This window comes from Gorilla gorilla, chromosome Y, assembly GCF_029281585.2.
Source record: "Gorilla gorilla gorilla isolate KB3781 chromosome Y, NHGRI_mGorGor1-v2.1_pri, whole genome shotgun sequence".
In the NCBI taxonomy this organism is placed as follows: domain Eukaryota; kingdom Metazoa; phylum Chordata; class Mammalia; order Primates; family Hominidae; genus Gorilla; species Gorilla gorilla.
The window spans coordinates 28009512-28027949 of NC_073248.2; positions in this window are offsets into that span (position 1 = coordinate 28009512).

Below are 18438 nucleotides of genomic sequence, written 5' to 3' on the forward strand. Positions count from 1 at the left end.
AACTGTGCCAGTGTTATACAACACCTCCTTCTTATGCCTTACCTGGGTGTGCTGTTTTCCACACTCCTCCTGTGAAATAAACAAGCACTGAAAGATACCTGAGGAAGCAGACAAAAAGTGGCTGAAGAATAAGTGGAAAAATAGAAAAATTTAACCATGGCTTTTGATTCCAGTTGTATTTCTGAACCAAGACTGTCTAGAACTAGGGTGTTTTAGTCTGTTTTCTGTTGCTTCTAACAGGATATATGAAACTTGGTAATTTATAAACAACAAAAAACTTTCTTGTAGACCTGGAGGCTCAGAAGTCTCAAGCAATGAGTTTCATCTAGTAAAAGCCTTCTTTTTTTAATGTTTATTTTTAGAGGCAGAATCTCACTGTCATACAGGCTGGAGTGAAGTGGCATGATCATACCTCACTGCAGCTTCAAACTTCTGGGCTCAGTGGAGTCCCCCTACCTCAGCCTCCCAAGGAACTGGGATTACTGGCACATGCCACCATGCCTGGCTAATTTTTTTTTTTTTTTTTTTGTAGAGTTAGAGTTTCACTATGTTCCTCAGGCTGTATTGAATTCCTGGCCTCAAGCAATCCTCCTATCTCAGCCTACCACAGTGCTAGGATTGTAGCTGTGAGCCCCTGCACCCAGCCTGGTGAGTGCCTTCTTGCTGGTGGGGACTTTGCAGAATCCCAAGGTGGCACAGGGCATCACATTGACAAGGGTGTAAAAAGGGTGCTAATAGTGCCGGCTCAGGTTTCCCTTCCTCTTCCCATAAAGCCATCACCCTCACTCTCTTGATAAACCATAAATGTATTAACTCAGTAATGCATTATCCCATGATGGCAGAGCCTTCATGAGCCAATCACCTCTCACAGGCCCCACCTTTTAACTGCATCGTTTGGTCAGTTTGGCTATTGATACCCAAAGGAATATAAATCATTCCATTATAAAGATACATGCATGTGTATGTTCACTGCAGCACTATTTACAATAGCAAAAATATGGAAACACCTTTTGTTTCATTGGGGGTTACATTTCAACATGAGTTTTCGAGGGGACAGATATTCAAACTATAGCATAGGGCAAGTGAAAAATTGATAAGAGTTTTGATTTTTGTAATTAGACTGGACTTGATTAATTTTTATCACCTAAACAGGGCCTTATTGCTATTTCCTAAAAAATATAATAATAATAAGTCAAGAGAATGCATCAAAATGACAAGAAAGAATATGCAATAATATGACACTTTGCACCATCATGTCCACAGTGGGCAACTGAATTTGCATTTATCCACTTTTCATTGTTGTCTGTGTGTATGTATGTATATATATGTATGTATATATATGTATATATATGTATGTATATATGTATATATGTATGTATGTATATATGTGTATGTGTATATATGTGTATACACATACATATATGTATTTTATATATATTATATATGTGTGTGTGTATATATATATGTGTGTGTGTGTGTATATATATATATATATATATTTTTTTTTTTTTTTTCAGATGGAGTCTCGCTCTGCTGCCCAAGCCAGAGTGCAGTGACGCCATCTGGGCTCACTGCAAGCTCTGCCTCCCAGGTTCATGCCATTCTCTTGCATCAGCCTCCGGAGTAGCTGGGACTGCAGGCACTGGCCACCACGCCCAGCTAATTTTTTTGTATTTTTAGTAGAGATGGGATTTCACTGTGTTAGCCAGGATGGTCTCAATCTCCTGACCTCATGATCCTCCTGTCTTGGCCTCCCAAAGTGCTGGGATTATGGACGTGAGCCACTGCACCCAGCCCCTATTGTATATTTCATTTTGATGTTCTTTCATTTAGTTTGTGCAAGGACAAGAGCATCTGATGGAAAGATATCTGCAAATGTAGAAAAATAATACAACACTCTATTAATATAGATAAGGGATGCAGTTTAGCATCCACAGTCAATGTTACAAAGTAGGATATTGCAGCATTTTTCATCGTGAATCCCTTGACATTCCATCTGCATGAAAACTCCCAGCTGCCAAGAACACTCCTGCTGGATCTGCTAGGAAAACACCACGAAGCCCATTGAAACACTCTATTGGGGGTTCATCTAAGAACATTTTATCATATTCTTCACGTTTAAGTAACTGCTTTTGAGAATCTTGCAAATATTAGTTCTGCTTAGTGAATTCTGTCTGATTTATTAGAGATATTTGTGTCAAAGGGAGGTTACTCCAACTAGAACAAGGCCTTTTGACATCATACACCCCACTTTCCTTGCAAATATTAGTTCTTGAAAGTTCATCACAAGTAGCACAGTGAGGTGACAATTATTACCATGATTTAACAGATTTAATGTCAGAGGCTTGAATCCTGGAATCTATACCCAGCCTGCTCATTCCAGAATGTCTCTCCACCATACCACTCTGCCTCTCTTTGTTTGCTACTGGCCGTGTATGGCCATGATGAAGATTGTGTGGGTTTATATCTGTCTGGCCTCCAAGGACACCATCCATGACTGAGAACCTCGTCTTGTTTTTTTCTTCTGAGTGCACTCTTGCAATTTCACCCTATAACTCATTTGGAAATGATGGCTATAGCTCTACTTATTACAAGAAGTTAATTTCACAAAACAGCATTACTTTAGCAATCTATTTAATGTAAATTCATCTGTAATTTACTGTAATACAGTAGGGGTAGCTTCAAAATCATCTCTTCCTTTCTGTGCTCTGAATGTGAATCCTAAGTCCACTATAATACAAGAATTATTTGGTAGACTTTATTCCTTCTAAAAATACATATTATCTATTTTGAAATGTAATATATATTACATTTGATAATGTATTATCAAATACATTTATTACATTACATGCATATTACACGTGAATGTGAATCCTAGGTCCACTCTAATATATAAATTATCTGGTAGATTTTTTTCCAATTAAAAATGCATATAGCCTATTTTGAAAGGTAATACATAGGATATTTGGTAGTGTATTCTCAAACACATCACAGTTATTATATTACATGCATATTACATTCATAATACCTATTGAATATTATATATTACATATTTTCATTTTTCACAATAGACTGTGCCAAGTCACAAAGTAAATGTAATTGGAAATGTGTTTGATCTTCATTAAAGCTCTGTATGAACATGGTAGAAAATTTCCATTTTCTCCCCTTTTCCCTGTTCCCTTTTTCTGTAGTATGCAGTCATAAACAGCGCATATAATTTGCCTCTTTATTTATGCTAGTTAGATTTGATATTTTTCCTTATAAAATTGTTAAAGTTTCTTTGAGTAGATTCATTTTCTCCATCTTATCTTTTAATCATTGCTAATGCTTAGAAATGGCTTTAGATTTATTAATTCTCATGTTAATTTGATTGTCCTGAATTGTCTATGTATTTAATTAAATCATCTTTAAAAACATAATTGTAATTCATCCTTTCCAAAAATTATATCTCTGTTTCCTTTTGAAGTCTTGTCTTAGTACAGGCTGCCAACTAAACAGATAGGGTGGCTTAAACAACAGACATTTATTGCTCACAGCTCTGGAGGCTGGAAGCTGGCAGCGAGTCTCCATGGCAGATTGACTTCTCTAGTTAGGGATCACTTTCAGCCAAAAGTTTTGTTGTTTCTATTGTCGCTAACATTTACATTTATAACAAATTTGGAATTCATATTTTTTTCTATTATATCAATATTTTGAAGACTTTAATAATTACTCAGAAGTCATTGTGGGGTTCAAAGGGCTGGTCTTTCCCACCCTCCCTTCCTTCCTTTTTTCCTTCCTTCCCTCTCTCTCTTTTTTCCTTTTCTCTCACCCTTTTTTATTCTTTGCCTTCCTTCTCCCCCTTACCTCTCTTTAATTCTCCTCCCTCCCTCCATTCATCAAAAGTAGCACAGTGAGGTGCCAATTATTACTATGATTTAACAGATTTAATGTCAGAGGCTTGAACTCTGGATCTTTGAATTTTTGAAACCTTGAATCTTCTCTTCCTTCCTCTCTCTATTTCTTCTCCCCCCCTCCCTCCCTTCTTTTCTTCTCTTTCCTTGCTTCCCTTTCTCTTTCTTTTTTTACCTTCCTCCCTCCCCTTTTACCTTTCTTCCTTTCTTTCCTTCAGGGAGAGAACATTTTCTTTTTGGAATGCTATATGATAAATGTTTTCACTCATTCATGTCCTCTGCAACCTAGTTTAGCTATAAAAATAAAGTTGTAGCAAGCTGCAGGTGAAGGGGCAGTAAGGAGACCTCAATTTTAGTCCTGACACTTGCTTTCCTGCTGTGTGGCTTTGTATCCTTAATCTTTTGGTACTTAGTTTTCCATCTGTTAGGCACATTTACTCCTGTGCAATAATATGAATAATTTATGACCTCTCTGCTCCTTAGTGAATGTCCATGCATATTTTAACATGAGATTGGCAATCTGTAGTCACAATATGAATGCAAAATTTACTAGACACCTTGTTGTAACTGGTATTATTGCCATATTACGTTTGTCTTAATGTTCTTAAATCTGCAGGCAGCATTTCTCAAGAGCACTATTTGTCCACCACCAGGAGCTGCAATCTGTTCCTTTAGGTGTAGCGAGAGGAAAAGATAAGTCCATTCCCCTTTAATGTACTACATTTAAAAGCTCTCTTTTTGCATTCATCTGAGACAAAGGATTAAAATCAAATTTAAATGCATTCAACAGACTTACAAATGCCTTTTGACCTTCAGGTATACGTGCTGAAACTTATTTCACAACTGCAAACATAAATCTCAGAATACATTCTTTTCATGATTGCAATCATAAATGTTGGAATGCTTTTTTATTACACATGACTGAAACTTCAGGAACGAAATTCTCTACCTCACCATACCTTATGTTTATTACCATTATCAAATTTGTCTTTTTTATATTGATTCAATAGGTACTTAGTGAGTGCTAACATACTCCTCTACTTGGCCAGATTTATCAAGGAATGGAACAAATATTACGTTCTTCTGATTCTTGACCTTGTTCCTTTTCTCGTCTTCCCTTTTATTGTTTTCCTATTTCTCTTTTTTTTCTTTTTCCCCCTCCTTGGGGTTTAATCAAATAAATAAATAAATAAAATGCTGGAATCTTAGAGAAGGGAAAATGAGAAAACGTCTTCCAGTGACATTTCCCAGATGTTGGCAATTAGTGCTGTGTTGCTAAGTCCACTGTTCAATGCTTATTATCTTACCTGGTCGATTAGAACTCGATGTATATTTATTCCCTACAGCAACGCCCTTGTGTTCCTCAGGATTTCCTAACCTTGACTTCTCTTCTTCTTCCTGTTTGCTTTCTTTTATCCTCTTGTCTTGGCCTTTCCTGTTCACTGGACCCGTTCATGCTGGAGTTCTCTAAGTCAGTACTGCTCCTCTTCTTTACTATCTTCCTGTCCTTAGGGATCTCACCAACTATCATGACTTTAAATCACATTGGCATAGTTTATTTTCCCCACACTTACAATTCCAGCTTAGAATTCTCTTCTGATCCCAGACTCTGCACCCAACTGCCTCCTCAAAATCTCCATTTCCTGGTCTCTTGTACATCCTACCCTCAACAGGTCAAAAATCATACTCTAACTCACCTACAGCCCTGCTCAATTTACTTCCTTCCTCATTCCATTGTTTCAGTTGCTCAGACAAAATCTTTGGGGTCTGTGTTCATTCCTTTATTTTTGTTGATGTTGTTTTGTTTTTGAGACAGAGTCTCACTCTGTCACCTGGGCTGGAGTACAACGGCACTATCTTGGCTCACTGCAACCTCTGCGTTCTGGGTTCAAGCAACTGTCCTGCCTCAGCATCCCAAGTACTACAGGCACACACTACCATGCCCAAGTAATTCTGTAGTTTTAGTAGACTAAAAATCATAGACATTAGGTTTAGAAGAGACTAGGTTTCGCCATATTGGCCAGGATGTTCTCTTACTCCTGACCTCAAGTGATCCGCCCTCCTCAGCTTCCCAAAGTGCTGGGATTATAGGAGTGAGCCACCGTGCCAGCCTTTCCTGTCTTTGTTAATTTCTCTCTTTTGCTCATGGCATTGTGTGCTCCAAACACTAAAGGCACCTCTGTTGCTCTACCTTGGTAGACCCGTCCATCATTTCCCAGTTTTTGTTTTGTTTTGTTTTGTTTAACTCAACAACCTCTTAACAGACCTACCTGCTTCTTGTGTGCCGTGTCCTTGTCTCAACACAGCAGTCAGGCTTATCTTTCAGAAAACATGAGGTTGTATGCATCATTCCTTTCTCAGAATGCCATAATAACTCATATAGCCTTTAGAATAAAAACCTAAGTGCTCAGCAGCACCATAGGTCTGATGCTCCTGCCCGCTTTCATCTATGAACTTCTCTCCTCTTAGCCACAGTACTGCAGCCACACTGGCCCCCAGGTTTCTGTTCAAATATCCCTGTAAGGTTTTTCTATCTGGGCTTTGCCTTAGCTATTAATTATTTTTCCTGAAATATTACCATCCATCTCAAATAGAACCTTACTGAACTTTCTCACCTCTTCCTAAATCTTTGCTCAAACATCCCACTTTCAATGAGACCTGCCCTAATCGCTCTTCTGAAAATTGGACACCCCCCCTCCACCTTTTATGTTGTGATCACCCTCATGCTGCTGTATCTTTGTTATTTTTGCATAGCTCTCCACACCTTCTAAAATACTAGATAACTTTACTGTATTGTCAATATGTGTAATATTACTTATCTAGTATTCTAAAATACTAGATACCTGGTTTTCTGTAATCTGTGTCTAGTCGCAAAGATAATTTTCATAAATGTGGGTATCTTTCTCAATCTATCTTATCAACTGTATTTCTAACAGATAGAAAATTGCCTGGATGTATTTATGGTTCTTTAAACTGTATTGAATTAATAGAATAATACATTTAAAAGCATTGAATTTCGGCCAAGTATTAGGATGGCTATCACAAAGTTTTTCCTAGCTATGGCACAGTATCTTAGTGCTAGGAGTATGGAGACCAGCTAGTTATACAAGAAGGACTTTTATTCAGTAACATGTAAGTTCAACATTTTAAAAATTAATGTGAAAAATATACATATATATGTTTATATGCATACATATGTATACATATAAGCATACATATGTATATATACACATATACATATATATGATACAAACACATACACACACACACACACACACATATATGCATGTGTTCCCTCCACAGGCTCTAGGAGAGGATCCTTCTTGCCAGCTCCTGGTGGCTGCAGGAGTCAAGGGCTTCTGGCTGCTTCACTCCAGCCTCTGCCTTCACCTTCATGTGCTCTTCTCCTCAGTGTCTGTGTCTCCTCTTCCTCTGTCTCTTATAAGGAGACTTGTCATTGCAATTAGTGCCCATGCAAACAATTTAGAATAATCTAATTTTCCCATCCTTAAATGGATTACATCTGCCCAGGCCTTCCTTTCAACTAAGGTCACATTCACAGTTTCACAGCATATGTTTTAGGAGGCTACCATTCAACCCATGCCCATGAACACTAAAATGCAGAATCATAAATGAAAACCATGGAGCCCACCCCTATCTCAAGCACTGGTGCAGCACCTGCCTCTGAGGTTATAGAATATTGCCTGGATGTAATTCTTGATTATGAAATTTTACTTATTTAATAAAACAATAAAATTCAAAGGCATTCAATTTGGATCAAAAATCAGGTTAGATACTGTAAAGGTCTTCCTAATGTGGTGTATTGGTGGCAGAAGTCTGGAGACCAATAAGTTATATAACAATGACTATTCAGGAACTGGTAAGTCATGTCTTCTTGCTAAATTTAATTTTTAAAATATACACATATAAATATATGTATGTTTATTACACAGATTTTTGTAGATTTTGTGTAAACATAAGATCTAACCAAATGCAATAATTGTGATTTTAGAGAGGGTCTCACCATAAAAAATATATTATATGAGAATCTTCTTACTCTATTTGCACACTTTGGACATAACTTTTATCAGACATGTAGGCTTTCAATTTCTACTGCCGCAATAAAAACAGCATGTCTTTTCACTGAATATAACTTTTTACTAAAGAGATGTTTTCAATTTTAATGTATGCTTATTTTTATTTTTTTATTTATATTTATTTATTTATTTATTATTATACTTTAAGTTTTAGGTTATATGTGCACAATGTGCAGGTTAGTTACATATGTATACAAGTGCCATGCTGGTGCACTGCACCCACTAACATTAGGTCATCTAGTATTAGGTATATCTCCCAATGCTATCCCTCCCCCCTCCTCACACCCCACAACAGTCCCCAGAGTGTGATATTCCCCTTCCTGTGTCCATGTGTTCTCATTGTTCAATTCCCACCTATGAGTGAGAATATGCGGTGTTTGGTTTTTTATTCTTGTGATAGTTTACTGAGAATGATGATTTCCAATTCCATCCATGTCCCTACAAACGACATGAACTCATCATTTTTTATGGCTGCATAGTATTCTATGGTGTATATGTGCCACATTTTCTTAATCCAGTCTATCATTGTTGGACATTTGGGTTGGTTCCAACTCTTTGCTATTGTGAATAATGCCACAATAAACATACGTGTGTGTGTGTCTTTATAGCAGTATGATTTATAGTCCTTTGGGTATATACCCAGTAATGGGATGGCTGGGTCAAATGGTATTTCTAGTTCTAGATCCCTGAGGAATTGCCACACTAACTTCCACAATGGTTGAACTAGTTTACAGTCCCACCAACAGTGTAAAAGTGTTCCTATTTCTCCGCATCTTCTCCATCACCTCTTGTTTCCTGACTTTTTAATGATTGCCATTCTAACTGGTGTGAGATGGTAACTCATTGTGGTTTTGATTTGCATTTCTCTGATGGCCAGTGATGATGAGCATTTTTTCATGTATTTTTGGCTGCATAAATGTCTTCTTTTGCGAAGTGTCTGTTCATGTCCTTCGCCCACTTTTTGATGGGGTTGTTTGTTTTTTTCTTGTAAATTTGTTTGAGTTCATTGTAGATTCTGGATATTAGCCCTTTGTCAGATGAGTAGGTTGCGAAAATTTTCTCCCATTTTGTAGGCTGCCTGTTCACTCTGGTGGTAGTTTATTTTGCTGTGCAGAAGCTCTTTACTTTAATTAGATCCCATTTGTCAATTTTGGCTTTTGTTGCCATTGCTTTTGGCGTTTTAGACATGAAGTCCTTGCCCATGCCTATGTCCTGAATGGTAATGCCTAGGTTTTCTTCTAGGGTTTTTATGGTTTTAGGTCTAACGTTTAAGTCTTTAATCCATCTTGAATTGATTTTTGTATAAGGTGTAAGGAAGGGATGCAGTTTCAGCTTTCTACATATGGCTAGCCAGTTTTCCCAGTACCATTTATTAAACAGGGAATCCTTTCCCCATTGCTTGTTTTTGTCAGGTTTGTCAAAGATCAGATAGTTGTAGATAAGTGGCATTATTTCTGAGGGCTCTGTTCTGTTCCATTGATCTATATCTCTGTTTTGGTACCAGTACCATGCTGTTTTGGTTACTGTAGCCTTGTAGTATAGTTTGAAGTCAGGTAGTGTGATGACTCCAGCTTTGTTCAAAAGCCAAAAGGCTTAGGATTGACTTGGCAATTCGGGCTTTTTTTTTTGGTTCCATATGAACTTTAAAGTATTTTTTTCCAATTCTGTGAAGAAAGTCATTGGTAGCTTGATGGGGATGGTATTGAATCTGTAAATTACCTTGGGCAGTATGGCCATTTTCACGATATTGATTATTCCTACCCGTGAGCATGGAATATTCTTCCATTTGTTTGTATCCTCTTTTATTTCCTTGAGCAGTGATTTGTAGTTCTCCTTGAAGAGGTCCTTCATATCCCTTGTAAGGTGGATTCCTAGGTATTTTATTCTCTTTGAAGCAATTGTGAATGGGAGTTCACTCATGATTTGGCTCTCTATATGTCTGTTATTGGAGTATAAGAATGCTTGTGATTTTTGTACATTGATTTTGTATCCTGAGACGTTGTTGAAGTTGCTTATCAGCTTAAGGAGATTTTGGGCTGAGACAATGGGGTTTTCTAGATATACAATCATGTCGTCTCCAAACAGGGACAATTTGACTTCCTCTTTTCCTAATTGAATACCTTTTATTTCCTTCTCCTGCCTAATTGCCCTGGCCAGAACTTCCAACACTCTGTTGAATAGGAGTGGTGAGAGAGGGCATCGCTGTCTTGTGCCAGTTTTCAAAGGGAGTGCTTCCAGTTTTTGCCCATTCAGTATGATATTGGCTGTGGGTTTGTCATAGATAGCTCTTATTATTTTGAAATACATCCCATCAATACCAAATTTATTGAAGTGTTCTTGAACTTTGTCAAAGGCCTTTTCTGCATCTATTGAGATAATCATGTGGTTTTTGTCTTTGATTCTGTTTATATGCTGGATTACATTTATTGATTTGCATATATTCAACCAGCCTTGCATCCCAGAGATGAAGCCCACTTGATCATGGTGGATAAGCTTTTTGATGTGCTGCTGGATTCGGTTTGCCAGTATTTTATTGAGGATTTTTGCATCAATGTTCATCAAGGATATTGGTCTAAAATTCTCTTTTTTTGTTGTGTCTCTGCCCGGCTTTGGTATCAGGATGATGCTGGCCTCATAAAATGAGTTAGGGAGGATTCCCTCTTTCTCTATTGATTGGAATAGTTTCAGAAGGAATGATACCAGTTCCTCCTTGTACCTCTGGTAGAATTCGGCTGTGAATCCATCTGGTCCTGGACTGTTTTTGGTTGGTAAGCTATTGATTATTGCCACAATTTCAGATCCTGTTATTGGTCTATTCAGAGATTCAACTTCTTCCTGGTTTAGTCTTGGGAGAGCGTATGTGTCGAGGAATTTATCCATTTCTTCTAGATTTTCTAGTTTATTTGCGTAGAGGTGTTTGTAGTATTCTCTGATGGTAGTTTGTATTTCTGTGGGATCGGTGGTGATATCCACTTTATCATTTTTTATTGCATCTATTTGATTCTTCTCTCTTTTTTTTCTTTATTAGTCTTGCTAGCGGTCTATCAATTTTGTTGATCCTTTCAAAAAACCAGCTCCTGGATTCATTAATTTTTTGAAGGGTTTTTTGTGTCCCTATTTCCTACAGTTCTGCTCTGATTGTAGATATTTCTTGCCTTCTGCTAGCTTTTGAATGTGTTTGCTCTTGCTTTTCTAGTTCTTTTAATTGTGATGTTAGCCTGTCGATATTGGATCTTTCCTGCGTTCTCTTCTGGGAATTTAGTGCTCTAAATTTCCCTCTACACACTGCTTTGAATGTGTCCCAGAGATTCTGGTATGTTGTGTCTTTGTTCTCGTTGGTTTCAAAGAATATCTTTATTTCTGCCTTCATTTCATTATGTACCCAGTAGTCCTTCAGGAGCAGGTTGTTCGGTTTCCATGTAGTTGAGCGGTTTTGAGTGAGATTCGTATTCCTGATCTCTAGTTTGATTGCACTGTGGTCTGAGAGATAGTTTGTTATAATTTCTGTTCTTTTACATTTGCTGAGGAGAGCTTTACTTCCAACTATGTGGTCAATTTTGGAATAGGTGTGGTGTGGTGCTGAAAAAAATATATATTCTGTTGATTTAGGGTGGAGAGTTCTGTAGATGTCTATTAGGTCTGCTTGGTGCAGAGCTGAGTTCTATTCCTGGGTATCCTTCTTGACCTTCTGTCTCGTTGATCTGTCTAATGTTGATAGTGGGGTGTTAAAGTCTCCCATTACTAATGTGTGGGCGTCTAAGTCTCTTTGTAGGTCACTCAGGACTTGCTTTATGAATCTGGGTGCTCCTGTATTTGGTGCATGTATATTTAGGATACTTATCTCTTCTTGCTGAATTGATCCCTTTACCATTAGGTAATGGCCTTCTTTATCTCTTTTGATCTTTGTTGGTTTAAAGTCTGTTTTATCAGAGACTAGGATTGCAACCCCTGACTTTTTTGTTTTCCATTTGCTTGGTAGATCTTCCTCCATCCCTTTGTTTTGAGCCTATGTGTGTCTCTGCATGTGAGATGGGTTTCCTGAATACAGCACACTGATGGGTCTTGACTCTTTATCCAATTTGCCAGTCTGTGTCTTTTAATTGGAGCATTTAGTCCATTTACATTTAAACTTAATATTGTTATGTGTGAATTTGATCCTGCCATTATGATGTTAGCTGGTTATTTTGCTCATTAGTTGATGCAGTTTCTTCCTAGTCTCGATGCTCCTTACATTTTAGCATGGTTTTGCAGCTGCTGGTACGGGTTGTTCCTTTCCATGTTTAGCGCTTCCTTCAGGAGCTCCTTTAGGGCAGGCCTGGTGGTGACAAAATCTCTCAGCATTTGCTTGTGTGTATAGTATTTTATTTCTCCTTCACTTATGAAGCTTAGTTTGGCTGGATATGAAATACTGGGTTGAAAATTCTTTTCTTTAAGAATGTTGAATATTGGCCCCCACTCTCTTCTGGCTTGCAGAGTTTCTGCCGAGAAATCCGCTGTTAGTCTGATGGGCTTCCCTTTGAGGGTAACCTGACCTTTCTCTCTGGCTGCCCTTAACATTTTTTCCTTCATTTCAACTTTGGTGAATTTGACAATTATGTGTCTTGGAGTTGCTCTTCTCGAGGAGTATCTTTGTGGCGTTCTCTGTATTTCCTGAATCTGAATGTTGGCCTGCCTTGCTAGATTGGGGAAGTTCTCCTGGATAATATCCTGCAGAGTGTTTTCCAACTTGGTTCCATTCTCCCCGTCACTTTCAGGTACACCAATCAGACGTAGATTTGGTCTTTTCACATAGTCCCATATTTCCTGAAGGCTTTGCTTATTTCTTTTCATTCTTTTTTCTCTAAACTTCCCTTCTCACTTCATTTCATCTTCCATCGCTGATACCCTTTCTTCCAGTTGATCACATTGGCTCCTGAGGCTTCTGCATTCTTCATGTAGTTCTCGAGCCTTGGTTTTCAGCTCCATCAGCTCCTTTAAGCACTTCTGTGTATTGGTTATTCTAGTTATACATTCTTCTAAATTTTCTTCAAAGTTTTCAAATTCTTTGCCTTTGGTTTGAATGTCCTCCCGTAGCTCAGAGTAATTTGATCATGTGAAGCCTTCTCTCAGCTCATCAAAGTCATTTTCCATCCTGCTTTGTTCCTTTGCTGGGCAGGAACTGTGTTCCTTTAGATGAGGAGAGGTGCTCTGCTTTTTAGAGTTTGCAGTTTTTCTGCTCTGTTTTTTCTCCGACTTTGTGGTTTTATCTACTTTTGGTCTTTGGTGACGGTGATGTACAGATGGGTTTTTGGTGTGGATGTCCTTTCTGTTTGTTAGTTTTCCTTTTAACAGACAGGACCCTCAGCTGCTGGAGTACCCAGCCGTGTGAGGTGTCAGTCTGCCCCTGCTGGGGGGTGCCTCCCAGTTAGGCTGCTCGGGGGTCAGGGGTCAGGGACCCACTTGAGGAGGCAGTCTGCCCATTCTCAGATCTCCAGCTGCATGCTGAGAGGGCCACTGCTCTCTTCAAAGCTGTCAGATGGGGACATTTAAGTCTGCAGATGTTATTGCTGTCTTTTTGCCTGTCTGTGCCCTGTGCCCAGAAGTGGAGCCTACAGAGGCAGGCAGGCCTCCTTGAGCTGTGTTGGGCTCCACCCAGTTCGAGCTTCCTGGCTGCTTTGTTTACCTAAGCAAGCCTGGGCAGTGGAGGGCGCCCCTCCCCCAGCCTCACTGCCGCCTTGCAGTTTGATCTCAGACTGCTGTGCTAGCAATCAGCCAGACTCCGTGGGCATAGGACCCTCCGAGCCAGGTGTGGGATATAATCTCCTGGTGCTCCGTTTTTTAAGCCCGTCGGAAAAGCGCAGTATTCGGGTGGGAGTCACCTGATTTTCCAGGTGCCATCTGTCACCCCTTTCTTTGACTAGGAAAGGGAACTCCCTGACCCCTTGCGCTTCCCGAGTGACACAATGCCTTGCCCTGCTTCGGCTCGTGCACGGTGTGCGCACCCACTGACCTGCGCCCACTGTCTGGCACTCCCTAGTGAGATGAACCCGGTACCTCAGATGGAAATGCAGAAATCACTCGTCTTCTGCGTCGCTCACTCTGGGAGCTGTAGGCTGGAGCTGTTCCTATTTGGCCATCTTGGCTCCTCCCCCCCATTTTTATTAATACTTAGGATTTTCTAATTGCAATTAAAAAATTATATTCAGATGTATGTCATTTGTAAAAGGCAAGTTTTAGCAAACGTGTAGAACATTTGAGAATGAATAAAATGCATGTATGTAAATATGCACATATATATGATGTTTATATACAAAATATATACATGTGTATGTTATAAATGATTATAATACATATATGTATTTTTAAAAACATGTATACATGTTATACATGTTATATATAATATACATATTAACACATATTTATATATGTGTTGCTCACATATTTTCATGTAAATACATGAATATGTAATGTATATTATGTTTGTTATATACTTATACAACACATGTACATGTGTAATCTATCTGTAATACATATATATTTATAATAAACATACTATATGTATTACACATGTATATATTTGTGCACTATAAATACATATATTACATGTATAATAAATACATTATAGATACATACAGATAACACATAATATATACTTTGTGTTATATAAACATATATAATATATGTATATGTGCTACATAACTGTATAATACATGTATGTATTACATAAATATATGATGCAAATTTTATATTACATAAATATACACATATTTATATAGAATGCATGTTTTTATATTACATAAATATATACATATTTATATAGAATACATATTTTACATTACATAAACATACAGATGTTTATGTAGAATACATATTCTTATGTCACATAAATACTAATACATAATATATATTTACACATAAAATAATCACATTTAGTTAATTATGTATTTGAGTATATATTATATATTATATTAAAATTTAATGTGTAATTTAGATTACATATAATATATTAAATATATGACATATAATGTATTATTTAATATATATTTACATATTATATTTATATATTTTCATATACAAATTTTTATATATAAATTTTAATATTGTATATTTTATATATACTATAGTATATAATACATTATATAATATAGAAACTATACAATATATGATACATTAAATATTATGTATGTAAACTATAATACATAATATATAATTCATTACATATATAAGCTATATAAGTTATACATAATAAATTAATATAATATATAATGTTAGGTTTTAATACATTATCTATAATAAACATGTTTAATGTCAAATGTTTTATATATTTATATATTATATACATATGTATTACATAAATATATACAATGTATATATATTGTATAATATAATCACATGTGTTATACTATTACATACGTTTTATAGTATACATACACACACACACACACACACACACACACACAAACACATGATCTCCCAGATAAATCTGTCAAAAAAAATGGACGTAGCATTTAAAATAAGATAAATGGAATTTAAAATGAATTTTTTCTTAGAGGAAGAGGAATTTTTTTTTTTTTTGAGATGGAGTTTCACTCTTCTTGCCCAGGCTGGTGTGCAATGGCACGATCTCAGCTCACTGCAACCTCTGCTTCCCCAGTTCAAGCAATTCTTCTGCCTCAGCCTCTCGAGTAGCTGGGATTACAGGCATGCAGCACCATGCCCAGCTAATTTTTTGTATTTTTAGCAGAGACGAGGTTTCTCCTTGTTGGTCAGTCTTGTGTCAAACTCCTCACCTCAAGCGTTCCTCCCACCTTGGCCTCGCAAAGTGCTGGGATTACAGGCATGAGCCACCACTTAAGGCCGGGAGAGGAATATTTTATGCTGATTCATGGAAAACTTTGAGCATAAACTAAAAGTTATGGTCTAGAAACCCAAACAATTACAAGTAGAAATGAAATATCCATAGTAATACTTAAATACCATTGCATCTATGAATGTAAGTAACTGATGAGCTTAAGAATAACATAAAAAGAGGGTTTTAAAAGTCTATGTAAACACATATGTTCTCATCTAACCAAACTCTAGTTTATAATGCACCTCAGCATATTTACAGTATACATTTCAGACTCAAGAAATCTTACATTATATAATAGCAAATTAAAAACTCCATGTATCTGAACTGCACGTTAATGTGAAGTCAGCTCAACACTGACACTGTTAACCACTCCTATACAATAAACAAATTCTGTTAAAAATTGAGATTTTAAGGGAGCCAATTCTGCCACAGTAGTAGAAAAATAAGTCAGGATTTTTGGTAGAGCTTATTTAGTTTTCAGACCATATTTTAGCTCTTGGTGGCCTGTGTTTGGACTTAGTAACTTTTATGAAATTTATCTTATCCAAGAAATATGCAACCTCTGTGTTAGCAATGAATGTTCCAATTAATTCTTTACAACAGCTAGAGGTTACGCATTTTCCTTTAGTTATTTTATTTTGCTATACTATAAGTTCTTTTTCAAAAAACATGTCAATATTTATTCGATATTAGGAGAGCCTTTATAATGGTGCAAGTTTCATATAGCCAGTGTTTAAGTCTATCATGGTTCCTTTAACAATGTATGCATTTGAACAAAAATAGAATAAATTCTCAGAGAAGTATGCATTCTCATGCCTAGATAATCTCAGTGCTAGAAAAGGTTTCATCCTTGAAGTCTTTCCTCTTGCCCTCTTGATCTGCGATTTACAACCTCCTGTAAGCTCCCAGACAAAGAGTTTCTCTGTGTAGGACAGTGTGGGGCAACTCCTTTACATAACTGTCCACAAAACTGTGTGTGCAGCAAGGTTCTCTCCTTTTACTTCACATCACTACACACTTGCTAAGTCTCAAGCCCTTTTGTTTTCTTTGCTATTGTAAAACTCAACAGTATTGTACTTAAGAATTTTCTCTTAGCATTGCCTTCTCAGATCACGTGCAAGCACGCTTCGATCTTAGACTGGGTTTTGGAATCTAGGGAAATGGCACCTTATGATTTCAGGTATATGAACCCAACATCCCAGTGGCCTTCTGCTCCTTCTATAGCAAACCTGAGAAGCGGGAGTTTTGTGGAGTCCTCAGTGCTTCCTATTGATGACATAGGCAATTCTTCCTCATAGATCCCTGGGACAAAACAAAACAAAATAATACAAAACAGAGTTTTCCACTAGCTGGACACAAAAGAAATAAAAGAGAAGAAGAGGAAAGGAAAGAAAAAAAAAAGTCAGTGTTTTAAAATGAGCTAATCACAGCTCAAAATTTGTTCAAAATGCTAATATCTGAAGATTACAAATTAATTGATACATCTTTAAAATAAAGATAATTTTCTGATTTGAATATTCTGCTACCCACCCCCTCACTCCCGGAAATGTCAGACCCACTCATCTGACTTGATTTTCCAGAAGTTTAGCAGAATTTGAGGATTTGGGTGGCATCTACAGTGACTGCACATAATTTGCATGTTTGAGCCAGGACGTCAATGAGCAAATGCACATAGGGAGAGTTGAGCACTGGTATGGCCCCAGCAACTCTCTGCATCAGTTGTCTCCTTACCAAGAAGCCAAGCATTTCTTGCTCTAACTTGCAGTTGTGATCTTTGGCCCTGAACTCTGACCTTTGAACCCAAGATGCACTCCTCCCTCATCTGCTAAACTCTGACCTGTGACTCCAGTTTGGTCTTCTTTCTTCTGAACTCTGACCTGTGAACCTCAGATTGGTCTTCCATCTCAGATCCCTACTCTGTAACTCTTACTTGTTACTCTATCCATGATTACCACTCTGTGACCCTTAAATGTGGACTCTGAGGGTAATTTCTGACCTATAAAATCCAGGCTCCATTCTGTGAACTCAGATGTGACACTGCTCCTCGTATTTGATGTATGAATCACTCCTTAAGCTTGAAATATGCTCCTCAACTTTGACCTGTGATCTCCATCCGTGACCTGTGTCACCAATGCCTGACTTATGACCTGGAACTGTGACCTTTCTCCACGAAGGTGGAGATGGGACTTCAACTCTCAGTTTCTGCCCATGAATTCTCCTTGTGAATCCCAGATGGCATGTTGCTCTCCAGTTCCCTCTCTGTGACTTCCATTTCTGGTCTCTGCCCTGTTAAGACCAGGTCTCACCTCAGCCCTCAGCCCCCTTTATGTGACTTCCAGAAGCCCCATGATCACTGAGGCTGACATTGTGACCTCTTGAAAACTAACATAGTAAATAGAACTTGGTTTTAGCTATGACAGGTAGAGAGCTTAGAAGCTGACACTCTGTTTTGTCAGAATAAAAATGCTGAGCAAAGTAAAATCAGCAAGTCTGCTTAGAACCTTCAGAGAACTAATGGCACAGAAAGATGCCATTCAGAAAACTGGAGAGACAGGTGAATACAGAGATGCACAGCCGACGTCAGCTCACCTGGAGCAGAAGACACATAATCCTTAAT